This window comes from Balaenoptera acutorostrata, chromosome 1 (assembly GCF_949987535.1).
Source record: "Balaenoptera acutorostrata chromosome 1, mBalAcu1.1, whole genome shotgun sequence".
NCBI classification, from domain to species: Eukaryota; Metazoa; Chordata; class Mammalia; order Artiodactyla; family Balaenopteridae; genus Balaenoptera; species Balaenoptera acutorostrata.
In genome coordinates, this window is record NC_080064.1 from 79045730 (window position 1) to 79056159 (window position 10430).

The window sequence follows — 10430 nt, forward strand, 5'->3', positions numbered from 1 at the left end:
GTTCCTTTAGCATTTGTTGTAGAGCTGGTTTGGTGGTGCTGAATTCTCTTAGCTTTTGCTTGTCTGTAAAGCTTTTGATCTCTCCATCAAATCTGAATGAGATCCTTGCTGGGTAAAGTAATCTTGGTTGTAGGTTCTTACCTTTCATCACTTTAAATGTCATGCTACTCCCTTCTGGTTTGTAGAGTTTCTGCTGAGTAATCAGCTGTTAACCTTATGGGAGTTCCCTTGTATGTTATATGTCGTTTTTCCCTTTCTGCTTTCAAAATTTTTTCTGTGTCTTTAATTTTTACCAATTTGATTACTATGTGTCTTGGCGTGTTTCTCCTTGGGTTTATGCTGCCTGGGACTCTCTGAACTTCCTAGACTTGGGTGGCTATTTCCTTTCCCATGTTAGGGAAGTTTCCCACTATGATCTCTTCAAATATTTTCTCAGGTCCTTTCTCTCTCTCTTCTCCTTCTGGGACCCCTATAATGCAAATGTTGCATTTAGTGTTGTCCCAGTGGTCTCTTAGGCTGTCTTCATTTCTTTTCATTCTTTTTTCTTTCTTCTGTTCTGCAGCAGTGAATTCCACCATTCTGTCTTCCAGGTCATTTATCCGTTCTTCTGCCTCAGTTATTCTGCTATTGATTCCTTCCAGTGTATTTTTCATTTTAGTTATTGTATTGCTCATTTCTGTTTGTTTGTTCTTTAATTCTTCTAGGTCTTTGTTAAACATTTCTTGCATCTTCTCGATCTTTGCCTCCATTCTTTTTCCAAGGTCCTGGATCATCTTCACTATCATTATTCTGAATTCTTTTTCTGGAAGGTTGCCTATCTCCACTTCATCTAGTTGTTTTTCTGGGGTTTTATCTTGTTCCTTCATCTGGTACATAGCCCTCTGCCTTTTCATCTTGTCTATCTTTCTGTGAATGTGGTTTTTGTTCCACAGGCTGCAGGATTGTAGGTCTTCTTTCTTCTGCTGTCCGCTGTCTGGTGGATGAGGCTATGTAAGAGGCTTGTACAAGTTTCCTGATGGGAGGGACTGGTGGTGGGTAGAGCTGGCTGTTGCTCTGGTGGGCAGAGCTCAGTAAAACTTTTGATCCGCTTGTCTGCTGATGGGTGCCGCTGGGTTCCCTTCCTGTTGGTTGTTTGGCCTGAGGCAACCCAACACTGGAGCCTACCTGGGCTCTTTGGTGGGGCTAATGGGGGACTCTGGGAGGACTCACACCAAGGAGTACTTCCCAGAACTTCTGCTGCCAGTGTTCTTGTCCTCATGGTGAGCCACAGTGCCCCCCCCACCCCCGCCACTGTAGGAGACCCTCCAACACCAATGGGTAGGTCTAGTTCAGTCTCCTATGGGGTTACTGCTCTTCCCCTGGGTCCCGATATGTACACTACTTTGTGTGTGCCCTCCAAGAGTGGAGCCTCTGTTTCCCCCAGTCTTGTCAAAGTCCTGCAATCAAATCCCCCTAGCCTTCAAAGTCTGATTCTCTAGGAATTCCTCCTCCTCTTGCCAGACCCCAGGTTGGGAAGCCTGACGTGGGGCTCAGAACCTTCACTCCAGTGGGTGGACTTCTGTGGTATAAGTGTTCTCCAGTCTGTGAGTCACCCACCCAGCAGTTATGGGATTTGATTTTATTGTGATTGCACCCCTCCTACCATCTAATTGTGGCTTCTCCTTTGTCTTGGATGTGGGATATCGTTTGTGGTGAGTTCCAGTGTCTTCCTGTTGATGATTGTTCAGCAGTTAGTTGTGGTTCCAGTGCTCTTGCAAGAGGGAGTGAGAGCACGTCCTTCTACTCTGCCATCTTGAACCAATCTATTCACATGATTTTAATCATGACCTCTTTAACCAGGGCTTGATAATTTGATAATTTTGATAATTTTGTAAAGTTAAAAGAAATGAAAGTCTTCTTTTAGTAATGCCCTATCATTGTCTTTTTAACTTCAACGTCTCAATCCCTGTAATTTGAAGTGTTCATGATAAAACATTTGTTAACTTTTTGAGATACCAGCAAATGCAGACTACAGGCATGCCAGTTTTTATTCTTATCCTGTAAGAAAGCACTTCCACTTCCACTATGGTTGATTACTTCTGACATGCTCTGGCTGAGGACTTAGATCTAATAAGATGCCAGTCTTGCCTGCTATCTTGCTTCCCATCGCTTCGGGGGATGATGGCCAACAAAAAGCCTTTTGTTTCTATGATCAGGACCTGTTTCCTTTTACAACAATGGCTCACTGGGACTGCTGCAAGAAGATGGTCTGTCCGATTTTATAACATGAGGCATAGCACTTTTATAAAAGGGGAATCAATCAGTGACTGTCTCAGAAAAAGTGGCTGCACAAAGATTTCATAAGCTCCCAAATTATAATAACCTGTTGCCTTTTTTGTAGACCCCAACTTCTATTTACTTAGCACTAGAAAAGTTTGCAATAAAGAAAGAAATGAAGTCTGAGCTTTATTAAGTGGGTTTTATCAAAGATAAAGTACTTTAAGAAAGTGTCAAGAAAGAAATAATGTTGAAACATTCCTGGTTCTCAGTTTAGACTCTACCTCTGCTGGAACCTAATTCGACACAAAGCTGCAGCAGTGGGCACTTAAAGGACAGCCTGCTGCCCAAAATGAGACTTTCATATGAACTCATTTGCCAGATCAGGCTCAGCTGCAGACTGTCTTGGGATGGTCATTTTAGAGAACATTTACTGCCTATTATAAATCTCTTCCCACCCAGCCTCAATTTTAGCTGGTGGAGAGATCCTTTAGTGGTGAGAAGAAAGCTGCTTTAATTGGAAAGTTAGAAGTGCTTATCCTCTTCGTTTTTTAACAGAGTTTAGCTTCACTGGTTTCACTTTTCTCTCTCACTAGCAATTTGGACTTGACTTTATTCCTCCAATGTCCTGAGACTTTCCAGATTTTCTTCTGAGACCCAATGATAGAAATCAAAACTAGCAGGCGACATCTGCAAAGAAATAGACTGAAATGAAACTGAAAGTAGAGTCCAAGGCAATCACTCAGCAGAGGAATCACTGAGACCTATGCTAATGAGTGAGTTTGACGTGATTTCTCAACTGGAAACTTTATTTTTTTAAAAAATTATAATAGTTATTTTAATATTTGACAATTTGTTCGTATTTATTTGTATTTGACATTTGACTGACGTTTTTTAAATTTGAAAATACTTAAGAAATAATAATTACAGTTTTGATTTGTTATTTAATTATCAGTAAAGTTATATGAATGTTATATGAATATGACAGATATTCATATCATTAATCTATTTTTCCACTTGTTTGTCTTCTTTATTGGTTTATTTGTTTCTTTATAGACCTTTACACAGATGTAGAGAACAAATGTATGGATACCAAGGGGGAAAGGGAGGGTGGGTGGGAGGAATTGGGAGATTGGGATTGACACATATACACTATTGATACTATGTATAAAACAGACAACTAATGAGAACATAGTGTATAGCACAGGGAACTCTACTTAATGCACTGTGGTGACCTAAACGGGAAGGAAATCCAAAAAAGAAGGGATATATGTATATGCATTGCTGATTCATTTTGCTGTACAGTAGAAACTAACATTGTAAAGCACTTGTACTCCAATAAAAATTAATTTAAAAAAATGTTGTTAGGGCAAAAGAAAACATAAACAAAGTTAAAAAGGAAACAACAACTGAGAAAAAATATTTGCAATCTAGATAACAAAGAGTAAATTTCAACTGGAAGCTTTAAATTCTATTATTAGAAGACATCTTAGAGACTGCTTATAATAAAAATGAAAGAAAGGTCCATTGGATCAATTAAAATAATGTTATTTACTTCATGTTTGGGGCCAGTTTGAAAAGCATTAGGATGAGAAAACCTAATATAATAATTTTCTAGGTCAAGTTAGACTCAGTCACAATGGAGCTGGTTACTCTTGTTTAGTGAGTGAGGACTGTAAGTTCTTTGAGGGAATGACTATGTCATACATTTTTGAATTCTCTTTACCTAACCCAGGTACTGGCACTTAGTGCTTAATAAATAATAAAAAATAATGAGGATAGATTTCATTTTTTTGCACACTTGATTCATAGCCAGTGACAACTTCTTTACAGAAATTAGCCCCTCTGAGTCTTATTACAAATACTTTTACCACAATATTAGAGAGGTTTAATAATTTGTTAAAATCACAAGGCACTAAGTATGATTTGAACCCCAAAAGTTTTCTCCAGAACCCATGCTATCAACCACCTCACTTAACACTTCTGTGTTTGCTGAGTGAACAATAATAACAGTAATGTTTCTTATTTATCAATTGCTTCCTAGGCCAAACTCTTTACATATATAATTTGAGACTCATAATAATGCTTTATGATATGGGTAATTATTATCCCCACTGTCCCAGGAGGAAAAAGAGTCAGGAGGTAAGAAATATGTCGACCTAAATGTTCTTTGTTCAGTTTAAAGGATTATGTACCCTACAAATGTTGAGTGCAGTGTTCTATGGACATTTAATAGAACTCAACAGAATTCAGTGGAATTCCTTTCTTTGCTCTTCATTCCATTCTCTGTCTCTGAGTTTCCATCTGGGTATACATACAAATAAATACCAATATAATATAAATATGAATAAAATTAATCTTTACCTGAAATGGGACATACTCTTTAGCTGAAGAGAGACTTACATAATAAAGTACTAAACGGGAAGATTAGAATCGGTGGGAATAAGAAGGGCGAGTGTGGACTGAACAAATTGTAATGCTAAAGCTATAGTGGATGCCCATTTAAAATATTATCTCAGACTTATAGTTAAGCGCCAGCATTATGTCCCAACCGGGAGCAGGAGGACAAGCCAGGGAACATTTAAAACTGTTACAGGCAGAAATGATGAGCTTTTAAATGAATGGTCCTGGGTCAATGAATACCATAAAGAAAAACAAGGAAATGACTTCTACCTCATACCATACACAAAAAGCAAGTCATCGAGATTGTGGAATTCAAAATAAAAGGCAAAACAATAAAGCCTCTGAAAATAATATGGAAAAATATTTTCAAGTGTTTGAGGATAGGGAAAGTTTTTTTTAGGACACAAAATGTTCTAAACATAATTGTAAAGACTGACGAATTTGACTATATAAAATTAAGTTGTTTATCAAAAGACACCATTAATAGAGGAAAAAGGCAAAGCACGCATGTAAGAAGACATACATAAATGATAAATGACCATATATAAATATATAAATAACTATATAAATAACTTCTATAAAGATAGGTACTCAATAGAAAAAAGGATATGATACGTAGACTCTGCAAAAAGAAGATATCCAAATGATCATAAACATTAGAAAAGGGTCTAGTATCATAAATCATAAGAGAAATCAAGTGAGCATCAGTAGGATATTGTTGTGCACACCTACCACAATGGCTTAAATTAACAATACTGATGATTGCAAATGTAGAGTAATATATGGAGCAACTGGAATTCTCAGACATTGCTCCTGAGTAAATTCAGTACAACCACTAGGGTAGGCTTTGATTTTGATATTGATGGCACCAGGAGATGTCTCCTGGTACTTATGCCCTTGTGTAGTCCCCTCCACATTAAATACAGGCTTGGTCTTGTGACTTGACAATGATACATCAGCAAATAAGACCCAGGGTTGTTTAAGTCTCCTGAATGGAGACTTGTGCTTTTGGAGTCGAGCCTCTATAAAGATCAGGCTAGACCACTGAATGATGAAAATTCCACGTAAAGAGATTGGTTTCTGTCTTCCAACAGTCACCACCAAGACCCCATAGATGTGGATGAATCCATCTTGTGTCCTCCACCTCCAGCTGTTCACCAGTAGAAGGTAGTAGCTACATGAGGGTAGCAGGTGAGTCTAGCAGAACAATCCACCCAACTCACAAATTTGTAAGAAATAAAATAATTGTTGTTTTGAGCCACTAGGATTTGAGTGTTTAGTATACAGCAATAGAATATGGAGTCAACCACTCTGGAAAACTGGTTGGCATTATATACTAAAGTTGAATATAAGTACTCTATGGACTTGATCATTTCACTCCTAAGTACATTACTATCAGAAATATATGCACATGCATATCAGAGACATATATAGAATGATCGTTTCATAAGTATTTATAATATCGCCAAACTGAAAATTATCCAAATGTAAATCAACAGTAAAATGGATAAGTGGTATGTCTGCACAATGGAATGTCTTATAGCCATGAAAATGACCATACTACACTTATACCCAATACTGAAAATTAATCTCCAGATTGTCATGAGTGAAAGGAGTTGGGCCCAATAATATTCATTCCATTTATGTGAAGTTCACAAACCAGCAAATCTAATCTCTGATATTATAAGTCAGAAAGTAGTTATTTTAGAACTGGAAGGAGGGGTTATTGATTAGAAGGGGGAACAAGAAGACCTCTGGTGTATTGGTGCAAAATGAACAGGGTGGTTGTATTCATTTTCTGATATTTCACCTACTGTATACTTTTGAGCTGAGCAATTTTCTGTTCTTTTCTTATACATACACTAAAATTTTTAAAAAATGTTATGGGACATGTCTTTACCCTTATAAAAAAGCCAGTTGGGGCCTATTTTATGAATGTGTTCTCCCCACAACAAAGAAAAACAAAATGACTATGCCCTGCCTTGCTACTTCTCCAATGTCACAGTCATCTGATAATATTTAGATGGCTTTGTGAAATAATCGGAAAATGTAAAGCCTAGTCCAAAATTAAGTTCCTTACAGGCACTTTTAGGAAAATTGGCTCAGATCCTAAAATGATCGGTCACCGTGTCAACAGAGTTTGGGGCCATATCAACTCTAATCTGAGAGAAACTGGGCAAGGACCCTCCTATCCTACTTGTCTCTTTTCTTGCCTTCTCTAACTTACCCTGATCAATATTTTGCAAATTATAAGGTCTATAGTTCATCCCTATAGTTTTCATGAATGTAAAATTCTGGTGTCAAGGGCAAATTTGAAACTTTAGTTCCTGTTACTACAAGTGAGATTGAAAGTGAAAGTAGGGCAGGGCTGCTTTGAAATAGGGCTAATGCTGAGAAATCACCTGTTGCTTCTCCTGACCAGTACAATCTGTTGTTTATATCAGGCAACCAAAAAATAATTCCAGGAACAATTGAATCTTCTCGTGAATTGTGTGTAATATAAGGATAAATAAAAGTGAATTACACCTGCTGGAAAAAGCTCATTTCCCTATCCCCTTTTCAGAGGGTTTCTTTGGTAACAATGAATCAGTGTCTTTTACATGAGTAAGAAGGTGAACAACTTCTTTCTGGAAACTGTGCAAGTTAGGGAAAGTGGAAAAACATTTCTAAAGTATTGAATAAAAAAACAATGTCGACTCAAATTTCTTTACTCAGTAAAAAAGTTTCAAAATGGATGTAAATACAGAGATTTCAAAGCAGAGCTGATAGAAATATTTTTTAATGGATTCAATGTAATCCCAATGAAAATTTAAACTGTGGTTGGGGGGAGTAAGGTGATTATGAAGATTTCATATTTGTAGGATAGACACATAGATAAAAGAACGTATCCTAGATATGGCATCAGGTATTTGTGAATGTGAAAAAAGACAAAAGGCTGTCTTCTGTCCCTCCTTGAGAGGCACTGATCTTCCTTCTGTTCCTTGTCCTTCAACACAGGTTCAGCTGACTCTACCTTTTCTCCTCTTCTACCACTAACTGAGCATATTCACTTCAAGCCACATCATCAATGGTGATCATAAGCACTACTGCAGATACAGCCCCGGAGTCTTGATTGTTTCTCATTTTGCCCTAACTCCATTCCATAGAAACAGATTTGGTGCCTCTCAAGTGAGGCCAATTGGAAAGAGCATCTTCACCCTTGGTCCTAAGATCCAACCTGTGAAATTAAAACAATAGTTAGATAATTTGGCGTCCTCTGTTACCTGTGACATCTGTTTCCAAATGTTGAATATGTATGTGAGTAGATTATCATAAACTTGAAAATGTCCATTATACATTTCCAAAACTTTTCAAGGCTAGTTCATTTTAGGTTAAGAAATTTTCAAATTTGTGACTTTGGCATCCAGTCAATCAAACTCTGCTATCAAAAGCAATTGATTTGCATTTTGCCTATTTGTCATTATTATAGCTCCAATGCCTTCAAAACCAGCATTTGTGTTGATAAAACAGAATTAATAGACACAGCATAGTCTAAGACCAATAAGTGCCTCTGAATTGCCTGATCTAGGGTTCCCACAAGTGCCCTCTGAAGGATTCAAGGTCCCAGGACATCCTGGATTCTAGTTGTTAGATGGACTTCCCTCATATCACTTGAGCTGTTCCATCCCCAACCTCAACATCAGAATTAGGTCACTGATGGGACCACTACTCAGGAAAAATCCTTCCCAAAACTGTGGGAGGAATGATGCAGCCAGAAGGAGAACATCAATTCCTTGTAACAGGAGAGCTGTTATTTTTACAGTGGTACCCACTTTTTGCTGAGATTACATGCCCAGCATATTTCAGACAAGTTTGGCAGAATCAGCATCCTTTGCTCCTTTTACCTCACTTTTCCTTCTCCTGTCTTGTTCTCTTCTTTTTCTCCTCCACTCTCCTCCATCCTGCTCCTCCTCTTTTGGGGGTATTATCTAGAGTCTGTTGAATCAGAAAAATATATTTATAGCCAAGTGCGTTCTACACATTATTTTACTAGTTTGCATGAGTATATCATTTCTAAATAGATATAAATATTTACTATGAATTCTCAATCATTAAACACATATACATTGTTTTGGCCTAAAAATACTACTACTGGAAAGCTTTTAGAAACCATTATAATTTTAAGGATGATTTTCAGTATTTTGGAAAAGTATTTGGAATCAACTATTAAAGTTGAACATAAGTAGCGAATAGCTTGCGCATTTCACTCCTAATTATGCATCCAGCGAAAGGTGGTAGGTAAGAATATTTGTGGACCACTGATGAAAGCAACATGTGCCTCTGTAAATTCTAAGAGAAAGGAGGAAGCCTTTTTCTTTTCCTGAAAATATGATAAAAAAGTATTATACTAGAAATCAGACACTTTGTAATATAGTCTAAGCTAACAGTACCAAGCTTGGAATCTTAGATAAGTGACTTAATTTTGCTTAGTTGTAATTTTTAAAAAGCTCTCTAAGAGAGGTAGTAATGAAATCAATATTTATTTTGAAGATATTTTTCTTTTCAACCATGACAATTCCTTGGGTATTAAGATGTATTTTTTTTTCCTTTATTAATTGTACAGCTTGCAAAGGCAGTTATAAAGTATTATTAGGTAAATGCTCAGCCAAATATGTTATGGTCTTTGGTACCTTCAGATGTTCAGTTCAAGTCCAGAAATACAGCTGAACAGCACAAGACCCTATCTGATTATGGGAAATTCAGCATAATAAAACTCTGCAAAGAACAAGAAAAAAGACAGATGTTAAAATATGTGCTTTTCTTCTTTAAACAGTAAATCATATTTTGAGCAACTAAAAAATTTCAAGCTCCTATAATGTAATCCAATTGGGAAACACCTTATATAAATAAGTAAGCAATTTAAGGAAAACAAAATAGAGTTTTGTATAATGTTTCTATAATTTTTAAAACCTATTTCACTAGAGATTTATTAAACAAAGAAACAAAAAGCAAATAGAAAGGTATAAGAAAATGTGTTTTGTTTCCAATATTAAAATAATTCTCAAAAAAAGTTCTCAATATTTTTAGGGAAATTCAGAAGTCCCTATAGACTTTTAACTATTGGGAGGGAAAAAAACCAAAGTAGTAGAGTTATTTTAAAAAATTTTACGGTTATTTACAGTTAAAATATATATACACAGTTATATTTATAGAATCCATAGTTTTTAATAAAAATCAGTAGGCTTTCATATATGATTGCAAAGAATTAAAATCATTTAATTTTAGTACTATAAGCAAGCATAAGATTAAATAAGTCCCATCAGATCTTTTGGAACATTATCTTGCATACCTTATACCAGCAGTCCCCAACCTTTTTGGCATCAGGGACAGGTTTCATGGAAGACAATTTTTCCGTGGACTGGGGGAGGGGGGATGATTCAAACGCATTACATTTATTGTTCACTTTATTTCTATTATTATTACATTGTAATATATAGCAAGATAATTATACAACTCACCATAAAGCAGAATCAGTGGGACCCCTGAGCTTGTTTTTCTCTTGCCACTCACTGGTAGGGTTTTTTTTGTTTTTAAAATTTATTTTATTTTATTTTTTTTATTTTATTTTTTCTTATTATTTATGGCTGTGTTGGGTCTTCGTTTCTGTGCGAGGGCTTTCTCTAGTTGTGGCAAGTGGGGGCTACTCTTCATCGCGGTGCGCAGGCCTCTCACTATCGCGGCCTCTCTTGTTGCGGAGCACAGGCTCCAGACGCGCAGGCTCAGTAATTATG